Source organism: Mobula hypostoma, chromosome 10 (assembly GCF_963921235.1).
Source record: "Mobula hypostoma chromosome 10, sMobHyp1.1, whole genome shotgun sequence".
Classification (NCBI taxonomy): Eukaryota; Metazoa; Chordata; class Chondrichthyes; order Myliobatiformes; family Myliobatidae; genus Mobula; species Mobula hypostoma.
This window is the reverse complement of record NC_086106.1, coordinates 103,388,584-103,410,398: the sequence shown is the minus strand read 5'-3', so window position 1 is coordinate 103,410,398 and position 21,815 is coordinate 103,388,584.

The window sequence follows — 21,815 nt, the reverse complement described above, 5'->3', positions numbered from 1 at the left end:
AGTAGGGTGGAAGTTCCAGGTGTCAGGAGTTATGAAGTGTGTGAAGTTACCATTACTAGAGAGAAAGTTCTTGGGGAAATTGAAAGGTGTGAAGGTAGATAAGTCACCTGGACCAGATGGACTACTCACCAGTGTTCTGAAAGAAGTGACTGAAGAGTTCGTGGAGGCATTACTAATCCTTAGTAGCAGTCAAGAATGACTAAATTCTGGAATGGCGCTGGAAGACTGGAAAATTGCAAATATCATTCCACTGTTTAGGAAGGGAGAGAGACAGAATAAAGGAAGCTTATAGGCTATTTAGTCTGACATCAGTAGAGGAGCAGATGTTGGAGTTGATTATTAAGGATAAGGTCTCAGGGTACTTGGAGACACATGATAAAATAGGCCATAGTCTGCATGGTTTCCTCAAGAGAAATCTTGTCTGACAGTTGTGTTGGAATTATTTGAAAAATAACAAGTGGGATAGACAAAGGCGAATTGGTTGGCATTGGGTATTTGGATTTTCAGAAGGACTTTGACACATGAGGCTGCTAACAAGCTGTGAGTCCATGGTACTACAGGAAAGATTATCACAAGGATAATAATTGGCAGGAGGCAAAGAGTGTGAATGAAAGGAGCCCTTTCTGGTTGGCTGCCAGGATTAGTGCGTTTCCACAGGAGTCTTTTGGGACTGATTCATTTATATTATCTGTCAATTATTTAGATGATGGTAGTGATAGCTTAGTTGCAAAGTTTGCAGATGCTCAAAGATAGGTGGAGGGACAGGTAGTTTTGAGGAAGATGAGCAGCTACAGAAGGGATTAGAAATATTAGGAGAATGGGCAAAGAAGTGCCAAATGGAATTCAGTGACATGCACTGTGGTTGAAGAAATGGAAGAATTGACTGTTTCCTAAATGGAGAGAAAATACAAAAAACTGAGGTGCCAGGGGACTTGAGAGTCCTTATGCAGGATTCCTTAAAGTTTAATTTGCAGGATAAGTCTGTAGTGAGGAAGACAAATATGATTTTACCATTCATTTCAAGAGGACTGGAATATAAAAGCAAAGATTAATGTTAAGACTTCATAAAGCATTGGTGAAGCCTCACTTGAAGTGCTGTGAGCAATTTAGGGTCCCTTATCTTAGAACGGACATGCTGAAACTGGAGAGGGTTCAAAGGAGGTTCACAAAAATGATTCCAGGATTAAATGGCATGTCATATGAAAAGCATTTGATAGCTCTGGGGCTCTATTCACTAGAATTCAGAAAAATGAGGGGTGACCTTATTGAAATCTATCAAAAGGTGAAAGTCCTTGATGGAGTGGATGTGGAAAGGATGTGGTGGGAGCATGTAAGACCAGAGTACACAGCCTCAGAATAGAGAGGTATCCTTTTAGAATGGAGATGAGGAGAAATTTCTTTAGCCAGTGAATAGTGAATCTGTGGAATTCTTTGCGACAGGCAGCTGTGGAAGCAAAGTCTCTACATATATCTAAAGCAGAAATTGATAGATTTTTGATTGGTCAGGGCATGAAGGGATACAGGGAGATGGCAGGAGATTGGGGTTGAGAGGAAAATTGGATCAGTCATGACGAAATGGCAGAGCAGACCCAATGGGCCAAATGGCCCAATTCTGCTCCTGTATCTTATGGTCTTATGGTCTTAGTCGTGTAATTTATATCACTTTTAACAGTTTACTGATATTGATAGAAATAATATATGTGAAGGAATCTGGTGAAAAGTAAGTGAACTGGACTCTATTTGTGAAGAGTGTAGATTTGCCTTTTAAAGAATTTTTCTTTTGTGTATACTGTATGCCACAGGAGTAATATTTTAATGAACTATATTTCAAATAAAAATAAGTCAAACAAATTCAGATTTATTGGTAGTAATTACTCCAAGGTTTAGAATTATATGGCAGATCCCAGTTTAGTTCCAATGTTTCTTTACACTACCATGGCTCTGCAGATTGATGTTAATGACCCAGTGGAATTATATTGACCAGTTAGGGCATAGCCATCTAAGCTCCCAGAGCTTTGATGTTCTGATATTTGATCCATAATATTATATGTAATGCTATTTTGGGTGGTGGATTGTGATAGAAATCTCAGATATTCCCTTTCTTCATACCAGAACTGGTACAATTTTGAAAAACTTGTTGAAATCAAATTCCAACATACCATGTTGGTCTTCTTAGATGTAATGTCTTCACATCAGGGTTAATTTTTTCTTTTATTCATTTAAAAGTATGTAACATCAGAGTTACCACCTACAGTACCTCTCAGTCCAATGGTCATGATTAGCTAGAAACCAATGGCTACCATCTCAAGAAAAATGGCTACAATCTCAGGATGAGAGAATGGTGTAATTCACTCCAATAATGAGATTTTCTAATTGACATGTGACAGAATGATTTGCAACCACTGTAAATGAAGATTAATGATAACTCATTTGACTTGAAGTGTGAAATGAGATCTAAAGGGCAAGCTGACCAAATACAGGTTTCCCCCGCCATTCGAAGGTAGAGCGTTCCTATGAAACGGTTCATAAACCGAAATGTCATAAAGTGAAGAAGCAATTACCATTTATTTATTTGGGAAAATTTTGTGAGCGTTCGCAGACCCAAAAATAACCTACCAAGTCATGCCAAATAACACATAAAATCTAAAATAACAGTAACATATAGTAAAAGCAGGAATGATATGATAAATACACAGCCTATATAAAGTAGAAATACTTTTCCACAATCATTACTGAACTGTTCTCCATAGCGAAAATCTCACGCAAGCGCCCTCGACAAAAACACTCTCTCCAGTAACCAAAACACTCTCTCCAGTAACCTTTAAGCTATGAAGCTGCCAAATCATACCAAATAACACGTAAAAATACACAGCCAATATAAAGTAGAAATAATGCATGTATAGTGTAGTATCACTTACGGGAATCGGGACAGCGCCAAACACACTGATGATGGTGTGTTAGACTGTCATTGCAGGTTGGGTGATGCAGTGGCCCCCACCCTCTAGGCTGCTGAGTGATACATTGCCGCGAAGCATGCAGGAATGCAGCGGTAGCTGGGAAGCACACAGCACACTTTTAAGAAAGAAACCAAAATAAACAAGCTAATTAATTAGGTGCCGCCCGACACGTGGTTTCCCGGGGCGCGCACTGCCTTTTATCACGCGCTGATTTTTTTGCGCGCTGATTTTCCCCACGCACTGCTTTTTATTTCGTAACAGTGAAAACACCTTCTGAAAGCGAGAACAGGGTACTAATATAGGTCTTTCGTAACAGTGAGGTTTTGCAAAGCGAACGTTCGAGAAGCGGGGGACACCTATAATCAAAACGTCTTTCCAAAAGGAGATGAATGGGAAGTTGGATATTACATTCAATGCATACCAAAGTGATTGAGGAAAGAACAATGGCAGGGAATTGAGAGGATAATGAAATTGCTGGGTGGTGCTTTGGAACTGGATCCCACGAGAGGGAATTTGTAGAATTCCTATGAGATGGCTTTTTAGAGCAGCTCATGGTGGAGCCCGCTGGGGGATCAACTATTCTGGATAGGGTGTTCTGCAATGAATTGATCAGAGATCTTAAGGTAACGGAACCCTTAGGAGACAGTGATCATAATGTGATATAATTAACTCTGGAATTTGAGAGGGAGAAGCTAAAGTCTGATATATCAGTACCACCGTCAGTAAAGAGAATGCCAGTAGAGGCATATGAGAGGAACTGGCCAAAGTTGATCAGAAGGGGGCACTAGCAGGGATGATAGCAGAATAACAATGGCTGGAATTTCTGGGGGGAATTTGGAAGGTGCAGGAAAGATACCTTCCAATGATGAAGAAGTACCGAAAAAGTGAGAATGAAGCAACTGTGGCTGACAAAGGAAGTCAAAGTCTGCAGAAAAGTAAAAGATAGGGCATATGATGTAGCAAAAATTAGTGGGAAATTAGAGGATTAGGAAGCTTTCAAAAAATCAGCAGAAGGCAAATAAAAAAATCTAAGTAGAGTAAAAATGAAATATGAAGGTAATCGCACCAATAATAGCAAAGGGGATATCAAAAGTTTCTTATCAGATATATGGAGTAAAAGAGAGGTGAGAGTGGATATTAGACCACTGGAAAATGACACTGGAGTCGTTGCATTTGGGGGCAAAGAAATGGCAGAAGTATCTTACGTCTTTCTTCACTGTGGAAGACACAAGCAGTATGTAAGAATTCTGAGCATCAGTATGAAGATATGACTGTAGTTGCTATTAATAAGGAGAAAGTGCTTGTGAATCTGAAAAGTATAAAGTAGATAAATCACCTGAGACAGAAGGAATACAGCCCAGGGTTTTGAAAAAATGTAGTTGAAGAGATTGTGGAGGCATTATTAATTATCTTTCGAGAATTACGATTCAAGAATTCAAGATTCTGGATGTTGGATGAGGTTTCAGGGTAGTTAGCGGCACATGATAAAGTAGGCCGAAGTCTGCATGGTTTCCTTAAGGGGACATCTTGCCTGACAAATCTATTGAAAGTCTTCAAGGAAATAACAGACAGGATAGACAAATGGGGGAGGGGGTGGTCAGTAGATGTTTCTTACTTGAATTTTCAAAAGAGCTTTGACAATGTGCTATACATGAGACTGCCTAACCAGCGCCCATGCTATTACTGAAAGATACTAACATGGACAGAAGATTGACTGACTGACAGGAGGCAAAGAGTCAGAATGAAGGGGGCATTTTCTGGTTGACAGCTGATGACCGGTATTGTTCCAAGGGGTCAGTATTGGGACCACTTCTTTTCACAATATATGTCATAATCCACATATCCATATGTGGATAATTGATGATTTTGTGGCCAGTTTTGCAGATGATACAAAGGTAGGTGGAGGGGCAGGTAGTATTGAGGAAGCAGGGTATCTGCCAAAGGACTTTGACAGATTGGGAGAATGGACAACGAAGTAACAGAAAAAATCTAATGCAGGGCAGTATATGGCTATGTACATTGGTAGAAGGAATAAAAGCAAAAAATATTTTCTAAACAGGGTGAAAATTTTTAAAATCTGAAGTCCAAATGGAATTGGGAATGCTCATGCAGGATATCCTAAAGTTTAACGCAGCTTTAGTCGGTGGTAAGGAGGCAAATGCAATATAAGCATTCATTTCAAGACGGCTAGAATATAGGAGCATGGTTATGATGCTGAGGCTTTATAAGACATTGGTCACACCACATTTGGGAGTATTGTGAGCAGTTTTGGATCCCTTATCTATGAAAAGATGACAAGATAGGCCAAAGCCAACATTGTTTCCTGAAAGGAAAATCCTGCCTGACAATCTTACTGCAATTCTTTAAGGAAATTACAAGCAGGGTAGACAATGGAGATGTAGTAGATGTGGTGTACTTGGATTTTCAGAAGGCCTTTGACAAGGTGCCAGACATGAGGCTGCTTAGCAAGATAAGAACCCATGGAATTACAGGGAAGTTACTAGCATGGGTGGAGAATTGGCTGGTCGGCAGATAAAAGAGAACGGGAATAAAGGGATCCGATTCTGGTTGGCTGTTGGTTCCCTGTGGAGTTCTACAGGGATCAATGTTGGGACCACTGCTTTTTAAGATGTATGTCAATGATTTGGACTACGGTATTAATGGATTTGTGACTAAATTTGCCGATGATACAGAGATAGATGGGGGAGCGGATAATGTTGAGGAAACATAGATAGTTTAGGGGAATGGGCAAAGAAGTGGCAAATAAAAATGCAATGTTGGCAAGTGTATGGTCATGCACTTCGGTGGAAGAAATAAATGGGCAGACTATTATTTAACTGGGCAGAGAATTCAAAATGCAGAGATGCAAAGGGACTTGGGAGTCCTTGTGCAAGATACCCTAAAGTTTAACCTCCAGGTTGAGTCAGTTGTAAAGAAGGTGAATGCAATGTTGGTATTCATTTCTAGAGGTATCAAATATAAGAGCAGGGATGTGATGTTGAGGCTCTATAAGGCATTCATGAGACCACACTTGGAGTATTGTGTGCAGTTTTGGGCTCCTTATTTTAGAAAGGATATAATGACATTGGAGAGGGTTCAGGGAAGATTCACGAGAATGATTCCAGGAATGAAAGGGTTACCATATGAGGAACATCTGGCAGCTCTTAGGCTGTATTCCCTGGAGTTCTAGAGAATGAGGGGAGATTTCATAGAAGCATTTTGAATGTTAAAAGGCCTGAAGAGATTAGATATGGAAAAGTTATTTCCCATGGTAGGGGATTCTAGGACAAGAGGGCACGACTTCAGGATTGAAGGAGATCCTTTTAGAACTGAGATACAGAGAATTTACATTAGTCAGAGGGTGGTAAATCCGTGGAATTGTTTGCCACGAGTGGCTGTGCAGGTCACGTCAATGAGTGTAATTAAGGCGGAGATAGATAGGTCTTGATTAACCAGAGGATGGTGAATATGTGATGTTCATTGCCATGGACATCTCTGGAGCCCAAGTCATTAAATATTTTTTATAGCAGAGGTTGATTGGTTCTTGATTAGTCAGGGCATCAAAGGTTATGTGGAGAAGGAAAGAGAATGAGGTTGAAAGGGATAATAAATCAAACATGATGGAATGTCAGAGCAGACTCGATGGGCTGAATGGCCTAATTCTGCTCCAATGTTTCATGGTCTTATGGTCAGATGGTTGCTGGTTGGGGGAATGAATAATAATGAACCAGCTAAAAAGTGGAGCGAGTTTCTTAACTCTGATTTTGCTGGAGAAATGTAAACCCAATATTACCAATGCCAGGTATATCACATGAATCATTAACTGAACTGTGGAGGGCACAAAAATCAAACTTACATTATAAATAATTGAGTTATATGAATCAGAAGTTCGTATGATTCAGAGGTTCTATCCTAGACCTAACAGATTGAAAAAATTATGAATAAGACACACCAACATCTAAATTTCATTTGAAGCTTGAGGAGACTTAGTATGTTACTAAAGACTCTAGCAAGTTTCTACAGATGTACTGTGGAGAGCATTCTGACTGGTTGCACCCCCAATGGTAAATCTTGATAATTCATTTGATTATAATTGAATCTAATATACTGGAAAAATTGGATCAGCCCATGATTGAATGGCGGAGTAGACTCGATGGGCCGAATGGCCTGTTCTGCTCCTATATCTTATGGTCTTATACAGTCATTTTGTACAGGTATACAAAATTATGAGGGGTATTGGTAAGCTAAAAATAAATAGGCTTTTTCCAACGAGGTTGTGTGAGTCTAGAACTAGAGGTCACAGGTTAAGAATGAACGGTGAAATGTTTAAGGGGAACATAAGGGGGATTTCTTCATTCAGAGGGTGGTGTAAAATATGCTGCCAGCAGAAGTGATGGATGCAGACTCGATGTCAATACTTAAGAGAAATTTGGATAAGTACATGGATGGGAGGAGTATGGAGGGCGATGCTCCGAGTGCTGGTCGATAGGAATAGGCATCATAATAGTTCAACATGAAGAAGATAGGCAGAAGGCCCTGATTCTGTGCTGTGGTGTTCTATGATTCTATAAACCTACTTGTTGCAGGTCCAGTCTGGAAAGGACAGCAAATTGTGAGTGCAGCATCTAAACAGCAGGAAACCACTCCAAGTGAGCAGAGTCCCAAGCACCGTCGCAGTGGTCACAATTGCTTTCTCAGGCCTCAAATCAGACCAAAATCCTTGTCTGGTGTTTGGCAAAAAGAGAACGCTCCACTAACGGCCAGCACCTCCATCACATGAAATTATGGTCACCTTTCCTTTGGCACATCTTGAGTTTGTGGAATCACAGACAGAAATTAGGCAGGAGGTGTGACTTGCTCGGCCCAAATTCTTTGTTGACATTTGCATGCAGTGGTGTGTAAACAAAGCAGCTGTCTTCAACACAGGGCAAGAAGAGCAGGGACATTCCTAACAAAGTTACATCTGTTCTGGTGCAGAGTCACGGGAAAACGCAAGCCTTGATGTCTCATTCTCCAAATCTCACATCAACAAGAGATAACTATTTCTATGCTTACAGTCTTCTGAAGATCATTAGAACACAGACAAAGACATTCTTGGTTGTCAGCGTCATATGATCACTGCTGACTCATTGCACTGATCATATTGCTGTTATGTCCCTGGACAGCTTTGAACAAGAAACAAAGGCAAAACAAGCTGGCATATTACAAGCAATTAAAAAGGAAGTACCAAGTGTAACTTCTGTGGCAACTATTGGACAGCTACATCAACTGAATTTTTTAACATGTAATGTCAATTACAAACAAAGGTGGTGTCGTCATCTTCTGAGATAAGAAATAACAAAAGAAGAAAAATCAAGCTTTGTGTAATCTCTGCTCAGTTTAGCCAATTGGATCCAAAGTTCTGTTTTTAAATTGCAGCAAAATTGCTTAGAAATCAAAATACAATGGATGATACTCAGCTGACAGCATCTATGGAGAGGTAAACCAAAAGGTCACCTCCTTGAAAACTCAACCTTCTTTCTGTCACCTCAGATGCTACCTGACTGAACTGCTGTCTGATCCATTTTTATTTTTATTGTCAATGTTCATAGAAAAGGTTGATAAGGAATCAAAAAATATAACTCTAACCTTAATGCCTATTGACTTTATTTTCACTGGAGCTCTTTGTTCCCACACTTGGTCAAATGTGGCCTTGATGCCAAGGGCAGCCAGTCTCACCTCACTTCTTGATCCATGTTTAGAAAGAAGCCATGATTAGGTCTGGAACCAAAACCAAATTGCATATCAGGACCCATTTACTGGTGACTGAGTCCCAGTTGATCGTGATGTTTGAGAATATTCTGATAGAGTGATTATTCACCGAATGAAATTTATCCTGCTTTTTCTGGATATGATGTACCCAGGCAATTTTTTATATTGGTGTATAAGTGCTAGTGTAGTAAATATCATAGAACCACTTGGCCAATATGTATATGTGTAAAAACTTGGGAGCCTTAGGTTCCACACCTGAAGGGCCAAGAACAGTTATTACCCTTCAACCAACAGGCTGCTGAATCAGCATGGATAGCTTCACTCACCTCAACACTGAACTGATTCCATAAATTATGGGCTCAATTTCAAGGACTCTACAACTCATGTCCTGAATATTATTTATTTATTTGTTTGTTTATTTATTTATTGTATTTGCATAGTTTGTCTTCTTTGTACATCAGTTGTTTGTCCACCTTTGTTTGTGCATAGATTTTCATTGATTCTGTTGAGTTTCTTTGTGTGACTGTGAATTTTCACGAGAAACTAAATCTCTCGGTTGTATATGGTGACAAATACGTAATTTTATAATAGATTTTTTTCGAACATCTGAAGTGCAAGACTTCATCACTAAATTTGGTATAGCCCTGTTGCCTTTGCAGTAGGAACTATTCATTATTGTTCCTTGATTTCATGTGGACTACGAAATAGAAATGGTCATAGAATGAGAATCTTTGATAGGAACTTCAGGAAATTCAGGAAGAAGGTGAGATATTAGTCTACTCATCATCTTCTGCTGAACGTGCTTGGAGATAATTCAGCACTGTCATTTTGTACAGATGTAAGAGGCCCACTATTGTTCAGAATGAAATTAAGTGTAGCAACTTTCCTGTCTAAATCTCCACCAGCATTCTACAAATGTGGCAGGACTGCTGCACCCACAGCAAGTTTTGTTTTTTCCACTTATTTCTTTGCCACATTATAATCTGATTATTTAAGAACATTAAGAATTCCATTGACATTCACTAGCTCAGAGAGCTACAACAACGTTTCATCAGCTTTCGGAACAAAAAAAACTTAAATGAACCATGAACACCATCATCTATTAAACGTATGTAGCATAAAATTATAGTTTGCTCAGTGGGCAAGGCTAATTGGATTGTGCATTGAAACTGCAGAAGCATTATTTCCAGCATTGTTCAGATTAATGAAATAGTTCTTCAATGTGCTCTAACTGTTGTTGGAGGTGTTAAATGGAGAGTCTTACAGTCCTGGATTCATTTAAAAGTGAACAGTTTATATAGAGGTTACCTGAGGATACAGTGTGGATCCACAGAATAAATTGTCTCTATTTCTTTTCTGAGCTTTCCACTGTTTCACTATTCTTTCCTCCTTTTTCTTTGATTTTTAATTTCAGCCTGGGTTCTGCCAAATACAGGAGACAGTTTTCCTTAAAGATCTGAGCCTCATGCTTCCTCCTGGACATGAAAGCGTGCCTTTTGTTTTGATGACCAGATCTGAACATTGGGTAAAGGGACAGTTTGACATAGACTATTGCATATTACATTTCATGACAAACTGTGCATTCTATTATTTTTGCTGTGCAGTACAACATTCAATTTATGTTTTTTTGTGATTCCTGTTCTGCAGAAGTTGTTGATATATTCAGCAGCATGTCTTTCAACTATAATTTCACATACTGTTTGGGCTATTTAATAAAAAGATTTGCCTTTAATAGAATGGTTCCATTTCATATATTTTCATTGAATTTTGGAACAATCCCAAAGTGTTTTAAAGCCAAGAAAGTATCTCTGAAGTCCTTTGTTATTTTTGCATTGTCAGACATGTAGCAACTGGTCTTGACACAGCAATATCTCTCATCTCCTCCTTCCTTTACTTTCATGGTCCACTGTCCTCTCCTGTCTAATGCATTCTTCTTCAGCCTTTTATCGCTTCCACCTATCACCTTCAGCTTCGTTACTTCATACTCCCTCTCCCATCCATCCACCTTCCCACTCACCTGGTCTCATCAATCATCTGACGGCTTGTACTTCTTCTCCCCCACCTCACCTTCTTAATCTAGCATCTTCCACATTCCTTTCCAGTCTTGGTGGAGAATCTAAGCCCAAAATGTTTACTGTTTATCCCTCTCCATAGATGCAGCCTGACCTGCTGAGTTCCTCCTGCATTCTGTGTATGTTGCATAAAAAGGGGCATATTATTAATCAATTAATCACTATTAGTTCTATTTAGTTAATTGCTTAAAAAATAGCATATCAGTTAAAGGCAGCAGGTTGCATTCAGTAATAATAAGTTATCATATGAACTTGATGGTTATAATCAAATACTGAGATCGAAAGAAATAAAATCACATTTCCAAAGAGATTGTTTCATTGAACTTTGCCCTCAATCAGTAGCAATAAACATACTAAGTTCATCCTGAAGAAGAATCTCTACCCAAAACATTGACCGTTTTTTCCATAAGACCATAAGATATGGGAGGAGAAGTAGGCCATTTGACCCATTGAGTCTGCTCCACCATTCAATCATGGGCTGATCTAATTCTTCCAGTCATCCCTACTCCCCTACTTTCACCCCATACCCTTTGATGCCCTGGCTAATCAAGAACCTATCTCTCTGCCTTAACTACACCCAATTACTTGGCCTCCATAGCCACTTGTGGCAACATATTTCACAGATTTACCACCCTCTGTCTAATTTCTCTACATCTCAATTCTAAAAGGATGCTCTTCAATCCTGAAGTTGTGCCCTCTTGTCCTAGAATCCCCTACCATGGGAAATAACTTTGCCATATCTAATCTCTTCAGGCCTTTTAACGTTCGTAGTGTTTCTGTGAGATCCCCCCTCATTCTCCTGAACTCCAGGGAATACAGCCCAAGAGTTGCCAGATGTTCCTCATATGGTAACCCTTTCACTCCTGGAATCATTCTCGTGAATCTTCTCTGAACCCTCTCCAATGTCAGTATATCCTTTCTAAAATTAGGAACTCAAATCTGCACACAATACTCCAAGTATGGTCTCACGAGTGCCTTATAGAGCCTCAACATCACATCCCTGCTCTTATATTCTATACCTCTAGAAATAAACGCCAACATTGCATTCGCCTTCTTCACAACAGACTCAACCTTGAGGTTAACCTTTAGGGTATCTTACACAATGACTCCCAAGTCCCTTTGAATCTCTGCATTTTGAATTCTCTCCCCATCTAAATAATAGTCTGCCCATTTATTTCTTCCACCAAAGTGCATGATCATACACTTTCCAACATTGAATTTCATTTGCCACTTCTTTGCCTATTCCCCTAATCTATCTAAGTCTCCCTGGCAGGCTCTCTGCTTCCTCAACACTACCCGCTCCCCCACCTATCTTTGTATCATCGGCAAATTTAGCCACAAATCCATTAACACCATAGTCCAAATCATTGACATACATCGTAAAAAGCAGCAGTCCCAACACCGACCCCTGTGGAACTCCACTGCTAATCAGCAGCCAGCCAGAATAGGACCTTTTTATTCCCACTGTCTGTTTTCTGCCCATCAGCCAATGTTCCACCCATGCTAGAAACTTCCCTGTAATTCCATGGGTTCTTATCTTGCTAAGCCGTCTCATAGGCAGCACCTTGTCAAAGTCCTACTGAAAATCCAGGTGCACTGTGCCTACTTCATCTCCTTTGTCTACCCTGCTACCAGACCTGTCGAGATCCTCCAGCACCTCGAGTGTATTAACATATTATGTAGTAGCACTGGCATAGAATTATAAAGCCATGGAGTCATATGGCCAGGAAACCAGTCCTTCAGACCAACTCGTCCATGCCAACCGTGTTGCCCAGTGAATTAGTTCCATCTGTCTGTGTTCGGCCAATAGCCCTCTAAATCTGCCCTATCCATGTACGATTCCTGATGACTTCAAAAAAATATTGCTAATGTATATGCCTCACCCACTCTTTCTGGCAGCTCATTCCAAAGAAACTTCACCCCTCATGTGAAGAAGCTGACCTGATGTTCCTTTTAAATCTTTCTGATCTTAAACCTCTGCCCTCTTGCTTCTTATATCTCATCCCTGGAAAAAAATACTTTATGCTTTCACCTTGTCTCCGCTCCTCATTAATTATATATAGTGGATTCCGGTTCATTGGGCCATTGGTTAATTGGGGCAGCTGTTTACTTGGGACAACTTTTAAAGAATAAAAACTAATTGAAAAACATAGCCAGAATTTTCTTTGTTTATTTGCCACACCATGCCACTTAATTAGGACAACAAACTTCCAAACAGTTTCTAGCTAGCGTCATTCACATGCACTTCTGTGGCCATTAGACACCGCACCATTTTAGAGCAAATAGTTTTTAAATAGCATCGGTGAAAATATTACCCTAGGTGTGTGCATTGATTTTGTTTATTTATCATCAATCAAAAGAACATGGCAACACGAAGTGGATGTATTTCTTCATTGATAACTATTAGTTTTATTGTACTGTGGTAGTGTCGGTGTGTTATAGTTTGTTCTATACTTCATTTAAATACATAATTTCTTTATACAGTTAAATGGCAGTTTGTCTTTCATATACCCTTATAACTATTTCCATGAAATGTCGACTAAATAGGGCAGCGCTAATTGGGCAAAAATGTATTGGCCCTGATGTGTCCCAATTAACTGGAACCCACTGTACCTCTAACAGGTCACTACTCAACCCCTTTAGTTCCAGGGAATAATATCTACAAAGATTCTCCTTGTAACTCAGGCATGTTACAGACATGCAAAAAAAAAGTAATACAGTTTCCACTTGAATGCTATTTTTGTAATGTTTAAATGATATTTTGCTTTGGCTTACGTTATGTTAATCCATACATGCTTAGAAATTGGTTTCAGTGTGCATATTTTTTGATGTATTACTTCTGTATAAGGGTATTTTTATATGGTTAGGTTATTCACTTTAGAAAATTGGCCTTGGTACTGTTGCATGTAATTCACCTTAGCGCAGCTGACATTTCCCCAGCATCACTTGCGTACATAATGACATCACACATCACTCAGTACAGATTTCCTCCATTTCCAGCATAATCTTCAGCTTTTGGATACAAACTGACCCTTTGATGATTACTTCACAAAATACTAGATGCACTACATGCAGATTTTAGACCATAACACCATAAGATTTCGGAGCCCAGTTAGGCCAATTGGCCCATCAAGTTGCTCTGCCATTCCATCATGGCTGATTTATTTTCCCTCTAAACTCTATTCCCCTGCCTTCTCCTGGTGAGAACGGGAAGGCAGATTATTATCTAAATGGAGTCAAGTTAGGAAAAGGAGAAGTACAATGAGATCTAGGTGTTCTTGTACAGCAGTCTCTGAAAGCAAGCATGCAAGTACAGCAGGCAGTGAAGAAAGCTGATGGCATGCTAGCCTTCATAACAAGGGGAATTGAGTCTAAGAGCAAAGAGGTCCTTTTGCAGCTGTACAGGGCCCTGGTGAGACCACACCTGGAGTATTGTGTACAGTTTTGGTCTCCAAATTTGAGGAAGGACATTCTTGCTATTGAGTGAGTGCAACATAGGTTCATAAGGTTAATTCCCAGGATGGTGGGACTGTCATATGTCGAAAGATTGGAGCAACAGGGCTTGTATACTCTGGAATTTAGAAGGCTGAGAGGGGATCTTATTGAAACATATAAGATTATTAAGGGATTGGACACGCTGGAGGCAGGAAGCATGTTCCCGCTGATGGTTGAGACCAGAACCAGAGGCCACAGTTTAAGAATAAGGGGTAGGCCATTTAGAACGGAATTGAGGAAAAACTTTTTCACCCAGTGAGTGGTGGATATATGGAATCCTCTGCCCCAGAAGGCTGTGGAGGCCAAGTCTCTAGATGCTTTCAAGAAAGAGATGGATAGCGCTCTTAAAGATAGCAGAATCATAGGTTATGGGGATAAGGCAGGAACTGGATACTGATTGTGGATGATCAGCCATGATCACAGTGAATGGTGGTGCTGGCTCGAAGGGCCGAATGGCCTACTCCTGCACCTATTGTCTATTGTCTAATCTTTGTTACCCTTACTAATCAAAAAGCTATCATCCTCTGATTTAAATATACCCAATGACTTGATCACCACAGTTGTCTGTGGCAATGAATTTCACAGATTCAGCACCCACTGGCTTAAAGAAATTCAACCTCATCTCTGTTCTAATGGATACCTTCCATAATGATCTGTGCCACCAATACCAGACTCTCCCACAATTGAAACCACCCTCTCCACATTTTCATAATGAGATCTCAATCAAAGCATCAGTGTTGTAACATCAATGTCTGCAAGATAGTTTCTGATGGTCAGGATTATTGAAGCTACATTAGTATTGATGCAGAACATAAACAAGCAGTTAAAAAAATGTTCCATTCAGCTTAGCATACAAATTCTGTGTGAATTGGAGAGAGTAGTTTCCATCCTCTGGCATTTGATTGACCATAGCTATGATCACTCCACAGCTAGACAGAGTGATCTGCTTTTGGGACCAACACAGTTGGGATTGTCCACTGATTATAGACATTCGTCACATCCAAGTACCTCCTTAAAGCTCTGCTATGCTTCCAAGGAACATTCGGAGGTGGAGCGGAGTGTTGATGGTGCTAAACGGGGACTCCTTTGCTTGGAACTTTGGATATCCATATTGTTCCTTATCATGGTTCTTTTAAAGACCCTGACCTGGAGTTACACGCTGACTACAGTTCTTTGTGGGAATGGGACCCACTCTGGAGGTTTCATAATCAACAGTTGTTGTTCGGCACGCCAAGGGCTCAGCCTATGAGTCCAGCTCAGCTTTGGAGACAGGTGGATCAAAGGTCCGTGTCACCGCAGGAGACCCATGTGTCATCAGAGGAGTTGGAATATCTATGGCTGTAGATCTTTGGGCAGAGAGCTTAAAAAAAAACGATGTAATGGACTTTTAACATCGTAAACCAGTGAATTGTTTGTTATGTCTCCCCGCTCGCTGTGAAAATGGAGACATCTCTTTCTCCCTTATTAGGGAGAGAGAGAGCCTGCGGTATGTTGAATACGGGTGAAACATGAAGTCTTTGGGGTAACTGCAAGTCTGTGTCTTTGCTGTTGCTTTGCTCATGCTTGAGTGCTCGGTGGCGGGTGCCGATGCCGGTGGGGGGAGGGGGGGATTCTTGCTTGCTGCCGCTTATGCGCGGAAGGGAGGGGAGCTGGTGGGGACTTTGGGGTTCTAACATTAAACTGTCGTTCATTCTTTCAAGCACTCTTCTGTTTCCGTGGATGATTGTGAAGCAAAAGCATTTCAGGATGTATATTGCATACATTTCTCTGACATTAAATGTACCTTTGAAACTTTTGAAACCTTTGAAAGTGAAACCCTGGCTGTTGAAGAAGCATTTGGCCTCTGGTTTGATTTTTATGTGATGTTTTAAGCCCCTTTATTTCTGAAAAGGATTCTGGAAAAAGAACTTCTGATTTGTTTTAGACAACAGAAGGTAGACAATAGACAATAGGTGCAGGAGTAGGCCATTTGGCCCTTCGAGCCAGCACCGCCATTCACTGTGATCATGGCTGATCATGCACAATCAGTACCCCATTCCTGCCTTCTCCCCATATCCCTTGACTCTGCTATCATTAAGAGCTCTATCTAACTCTTTCTTGAAAGCATCCAAAGAATTGGCCTCCACTGCCTTCTGAGGCAGAGCATTCCACAGATCCACAACTCTCTGGGTGGAAAAGTTTTTCCTCAACTCCATTCTAAATGGCCTACGCCTTATTCTCAAATTGTGGCCTCTGGTTCTGGACTCCCCCAACATCGGGAACACGTTTCCTGCCTCTTGCGTGTCCAATCCCTTAATAAATCTTATATGTTTCAATCAGATCCCCTCTCATCCTTTGAAGTTCCAGTGTATATAAGCCCAGTCGCTCCAATCTTTCAACATATGACAGTCCTGCCATCCCGGGAATTAACCTCATGAACCTCCGCTGCACTCCCTCAATAGCAAGAATGTCCTTCCTCAAATTTGGAGACCAAAACTGTACACAATACTCCAGGTGTGGTCTCACCAGGGCCCTGTACAACTGCAGAAGGACCTCTTTGCTCCTATACTCAACTACCCTTGTTATACCAACAGAGTATCTAGCTTTTGAATTTCTATCAACTCCTGAGAATGTAGACGCAACGGGGGGTGATCATTGCTACAGGTGGATGCTGCACTGAGGTCTGAGAACGGGAAACAAACCCATGCTCGGCTTTATTACTTCACCTCAATTAAAGTGTTGAGGCAGTTTAAAAATCACTGAGGACGGAGAGGGGAAAATGAAACAGTGTTCAGCGCTGCCTGCCTGCACTTGACCCATCTCCCTCTCCTCCAGCTGATACCGTTGGGTGGGAGGTGCAGGAGTCTTGGGTCCCACAGCGTCATTTTCAGGAGCAGTTGTTGCCCTGCAGACATCTAGCTCCTGGACCGGTTTTGCATGCGTCAGTGCTGAACTGACTCTGCAGCTGTGGATTCACTTTCAGGGACTTTGCAGTTCAAGTTCTATATGTTATTTGTTTACCTTTTATTACTACTTGCACAACTTGTCCGCTTCCGCAAATCGGATGTTTGGAAGTTTTATTCTGTGTGGATTTTCATGGATTCTATAGTGTTTCTTTGTTTTGTGGTGCCTGCAAGAAGATGAATCTCATGTTTGTATATGGTATACATACTTTGACAATATATTTGAACTTTGAAAATATGGTAACTTGTTATAGAACATAGAACATAGAATAGTACAGCACAGTACAGGCCCTTCAGCCCACAATGTTGTGCCGACCCTCAAACCCTGCCTCCCATATAAGCCCCTACCTTAAATTCCTCCATATACCTGTCTAGTAGTCTGTTAAACTTCACTAGTGTATCTGCCTCCACCACTGACTCAGGCAGTGCATTCCACGCACCAACCACTCTCTGAGTAAAAAACCTTCCTCTAATATCCCCCTTGAATTTCCCACCCCTTGCCTTAAAGCCATGTCCCCTTGTATTGAGCAGTGGTGCCCTGGGGAAGAGGCGCTGGCTATCCACTCTATCTATTCCTCTTATTATCCTGTACACCTCTATCATGTCTCCTCTCATCGTCCTTCTCTCCAAAGAGTAAAGCCCTAGCTCCCTTAATCTCTGATCATAATGCATACTTTCTAAACCACGTGGAATTAAAATCCTGCTACTAAATCATTAGGATTGTTACCATTCATTACACAGCAAATCGGGTCAGCTTATATAACTTGCAACATTTAGGGGGAGTTGGGTCCTTCTTGATGTGTCTCTATCTCTTCTCGAATGCCTGAGGTTACACTTGATTTATCTCTTAACATGATTTAGCCCAGTAGCATTGGCCAGGCAACCTGTTTCAAAATCCAACAATGCTGTAAAAGTTTTTTTTTTATGCACAATCAGCTTCATTATATAGGTAACACACACAAAATGCTGGTGGAACGCAGCAGGCCAGGCAGCATCCATAGGAAGAAGCACAGTTGATGTTTCAGGCTGAGACCTTTCGTCAGGACTAATTGAAAGAAAGGATAGTAAGAGATTTGAAAGTGGGACGAGGAGGGGGAGATCCAAAATGATAGGAGAAGACAGGGGGGGGGGCATAGAGCTAAGAGGTGGAAAGTTGATTGGCAAAAGGGATACAAGGCTAGAGAAGGGAGAGGATCATGGGACAGGAGGCCTGGGGAGAAAGAAAGGGGGAGGGGAGTGCCAGAGGAAGATGGAGAAAAGGCAAGGAGCAATTGTGAAAGGGACAGAGAGAGAAAAAAAGGAAAATATAAAAAATAATAAATAAACAGATATATAAATAAGGGATGGGGTAAGAACAGGAGGAGGGGCATTAATGGAAGTTAGAGAAGTCAATGTTCATGCCATCAGGTTGGAGGCTACCGAGATGGAATATAAGGTGTTGTTCCTCCAACCTGAGTGTGGCTTCATCTTTACAGTAGAGGAGGCCGTAGATAGACATATCAGAATGGGAATGGGACATGGAATTAAAATGTGTGGCCACTGAGAGATCTTGCTTTCTCCGGCGGACAGAGCGTAGGTGTTCAGCAAAACAGTCTCCCAGTCTGCGTCGGGTCCCACCAATATATAGAAGGCCGCACCAGGAGCACTGGACACAGTATATCATACCAGCCGACTCACAGGTGAAGTGTGTTTTTTTGGTCCCAGTCCTCTAAAATCTGTGCCATCATCTCAATGCTAGTCCAATCATCTTGCTGCTAGTAGCTGTTCCTTTTTCTTTCGACAAACAGGCAGAGGTAAAAAATAGCATGTTGGTAAAGAAGCCAATCTATGGGCGGTGTGCTAGAGAACATCTGTGCCCATTTGAGCTAAAATACTGTTTGGATTGATTTAACAGAATTGTCTGTATGTATTTCTAAATGCTGCAAGCTTCAGAGGAACTGATGTCGGACGAAGATCCTTAACATGTCCCCACAACTGATTCCATGAGAGGTGAAACCCTGCACATGGTGGTGGTGAGATCCTATATTCCTAATAACGTGGCCTGAATCTCCCCATTTTGTAAGCTGCAGAGATCCATCCAAGATCTCACAAAAAGGCTGCAACGCTTGTACCACATGGCCATCTTGCATTTTACCTATCCTCAGTTTATTCTTCCCGAACTTACAGTACTCAACAGTTTCTGCAATTTGTGCCTGTCGTGATGTAATCTTCATACAACAACTCTCTGTGACTCTGGAACTACAGCACAGGAGGCCCTTTGACTCATCCAGGCCATCCCAAACTATTATTCTGCTCGCTAATTGGTGGCCATGTTTTGGTGCCAGGATTTTAATATTTAAAGAGCACCTGAACTGAGGTTTGGTGCTCAATCATCAGCTCAACTTTAGATTCTCATCTACCTTCAAGTTAGAATCCTGTCTTCATTTCAGTCTCATTTTCTATCTCATTTGTAGTTTTGGATACTCCAGCGCATGGGTCCTAACTATCCTTGCTTGGGTCTCCCGTCACAGTCTGAGGGAGTGATAGATTTCTTTCTTGGAATATTTCAGATTGTGCTAAAGTCTGTCTGAATTCTATGGCTATCTTGTCCAAAATCAATAGAAAAAAACATGTATTCTCAATGTCAAACTCACAAGGCCCTTTATTTTTCAGCAGTAAGGCGTTCAAGCCATATTTTATCCATTCTGTATCAAAAGCTATCCGTCCATCTTGACACTTGACACTTCTGCGGCTATTGAAGACTGTCATCATAGTCTCCATGTTCCAGTGTCTGCACCACTCAGGGGACACCGGCTACATTTTCCAGAGAGAGTTAGGTACTTTGACGTTATCTGCTGCATGTTCTAGGATCTGACAATCCAGAGAGCTCAGTTTCTTGTGTATTTTACTTCTCACCTCTCTTTCACTTCTCTTTATTGTGTCAAAACCTTGCAAAATATTACTTACTCTGATGCTTGGAGCATCAGCTTTACCCTCAATGATTTGTGCACAGGGTTTTCTTTTGTGGTTGTTTTTAGTAATAAGGCTGTCAATTAAAGTTTGGGCAGATGGAAGGGGACATGTTGTTTTATAAAATAATTAAATTGGATGCACAATGGCTCCAAAAAAAATGCCCAGCAAATTTTTTTTTATCTAGAAAACTAGTGATAATAAATTTTATTCTAATTTTCCTTTCTCCTATGGAATTTATAACAACTTGTACACTGGGTAACATTTTATGTTTAGTGGCTCCTGTAGATGAGCAAATACTGTTCTAATAAAACTTTGGTATTCCTAGAACAAACACATTATACAATTTATAGTTTCTAAATGACACTATAATGGTTTTGGCATTCATAACTAATAGTTAAGTTGTAAAATAGAGCACTTATATTATCAAATAATATTAATATTGGTTTGAAGCTGTAAATATAGATTTATAACCATCAGTCCATTCTAAGGAATCCTGTACAACAGAACAGAGCATCACTATCAGCTTTATAGCAATGAGTCATTACAAGAGGACATCCCTGCAGCTAGAAATGCTTCATATTTCTATAACTCCTTTAACTTGATATTAATCATGTTTTGTAGAAGCTAAAGATATTTAAGTGAGGCCAATATTTGAAATTATTTCAGGAGATGTATGTTTTTTTTTAAACAAATCCAACAATTCTTTTTAAATGTTTAAAGGTTCATTTATGATCAAAGTATGTATCCATATACAACTCTGAAATTTGTATTCTCCAGATAGCCATGAAAAAAAGAAAGAACATGAAAGTTGATCAAAAAGAAACATTCAAACCACCCGCCATTGTGCCCCCTGTACAAAAAGGAATGGCATCCGGTCTAGCAAGCCCCCCAAACCCCACTCGCCCTGCACAAACTGGAACAGGAACATTGACCGCCACAAAACGACCCCTTCCCCGCACAAAAAATGAACAGAACACTAACAGAATATCAACTCCCAAACATCCTCCCCTCACACAATAAAATGGAAAAGGAACGGGCGATAAAAAACACAGAATATAAAATCAATAAGTCTGATAAAGTCCATAGTCCATTAATGCAATAGTCCAATCCATAACCACAGAACCATGAGGCAATCCTTCGATATCACTGACACTCATCGAAAGAGAGGGGCACCACACGAGGCAGAGGGGCCTACCACCTGCCACAGCAAGCCACACAGCAACAGGCCGCTCAGAGGCTCCTACTCTGGCAGCGATCAAAAGGCAGGCAGGCAGCCGGTGCTGAAACTCTCACTTAAATTCTGCATTCACCTCAATGTCTCAATCTTCCTCATCTCTTCAATTAGCAATTAAAAGACACTTTAAATAGTGAAATGGAGTCGAACTTTGGCTCAAGCCCCGTCTCGAAGTTCCTTTGCGTCGAGGCCGTCCAAGTATGTGCTCACTTCCCGGAATCTTCTCGGAGCCAGTAAAGAACGGGATCACTCAAATGATCGCCGAACTGTAAACTGCAGGCGCTAATAGACGCAGAAGGTAAAAGACACATTTAAGGTAAAAAAATAGATGTAAAAGAATTAAAAAAAGCTACTTTCATTTACCATCTGGAATATGTTGACCGAGGGAGCATTGTACCTTCTTCATACACTG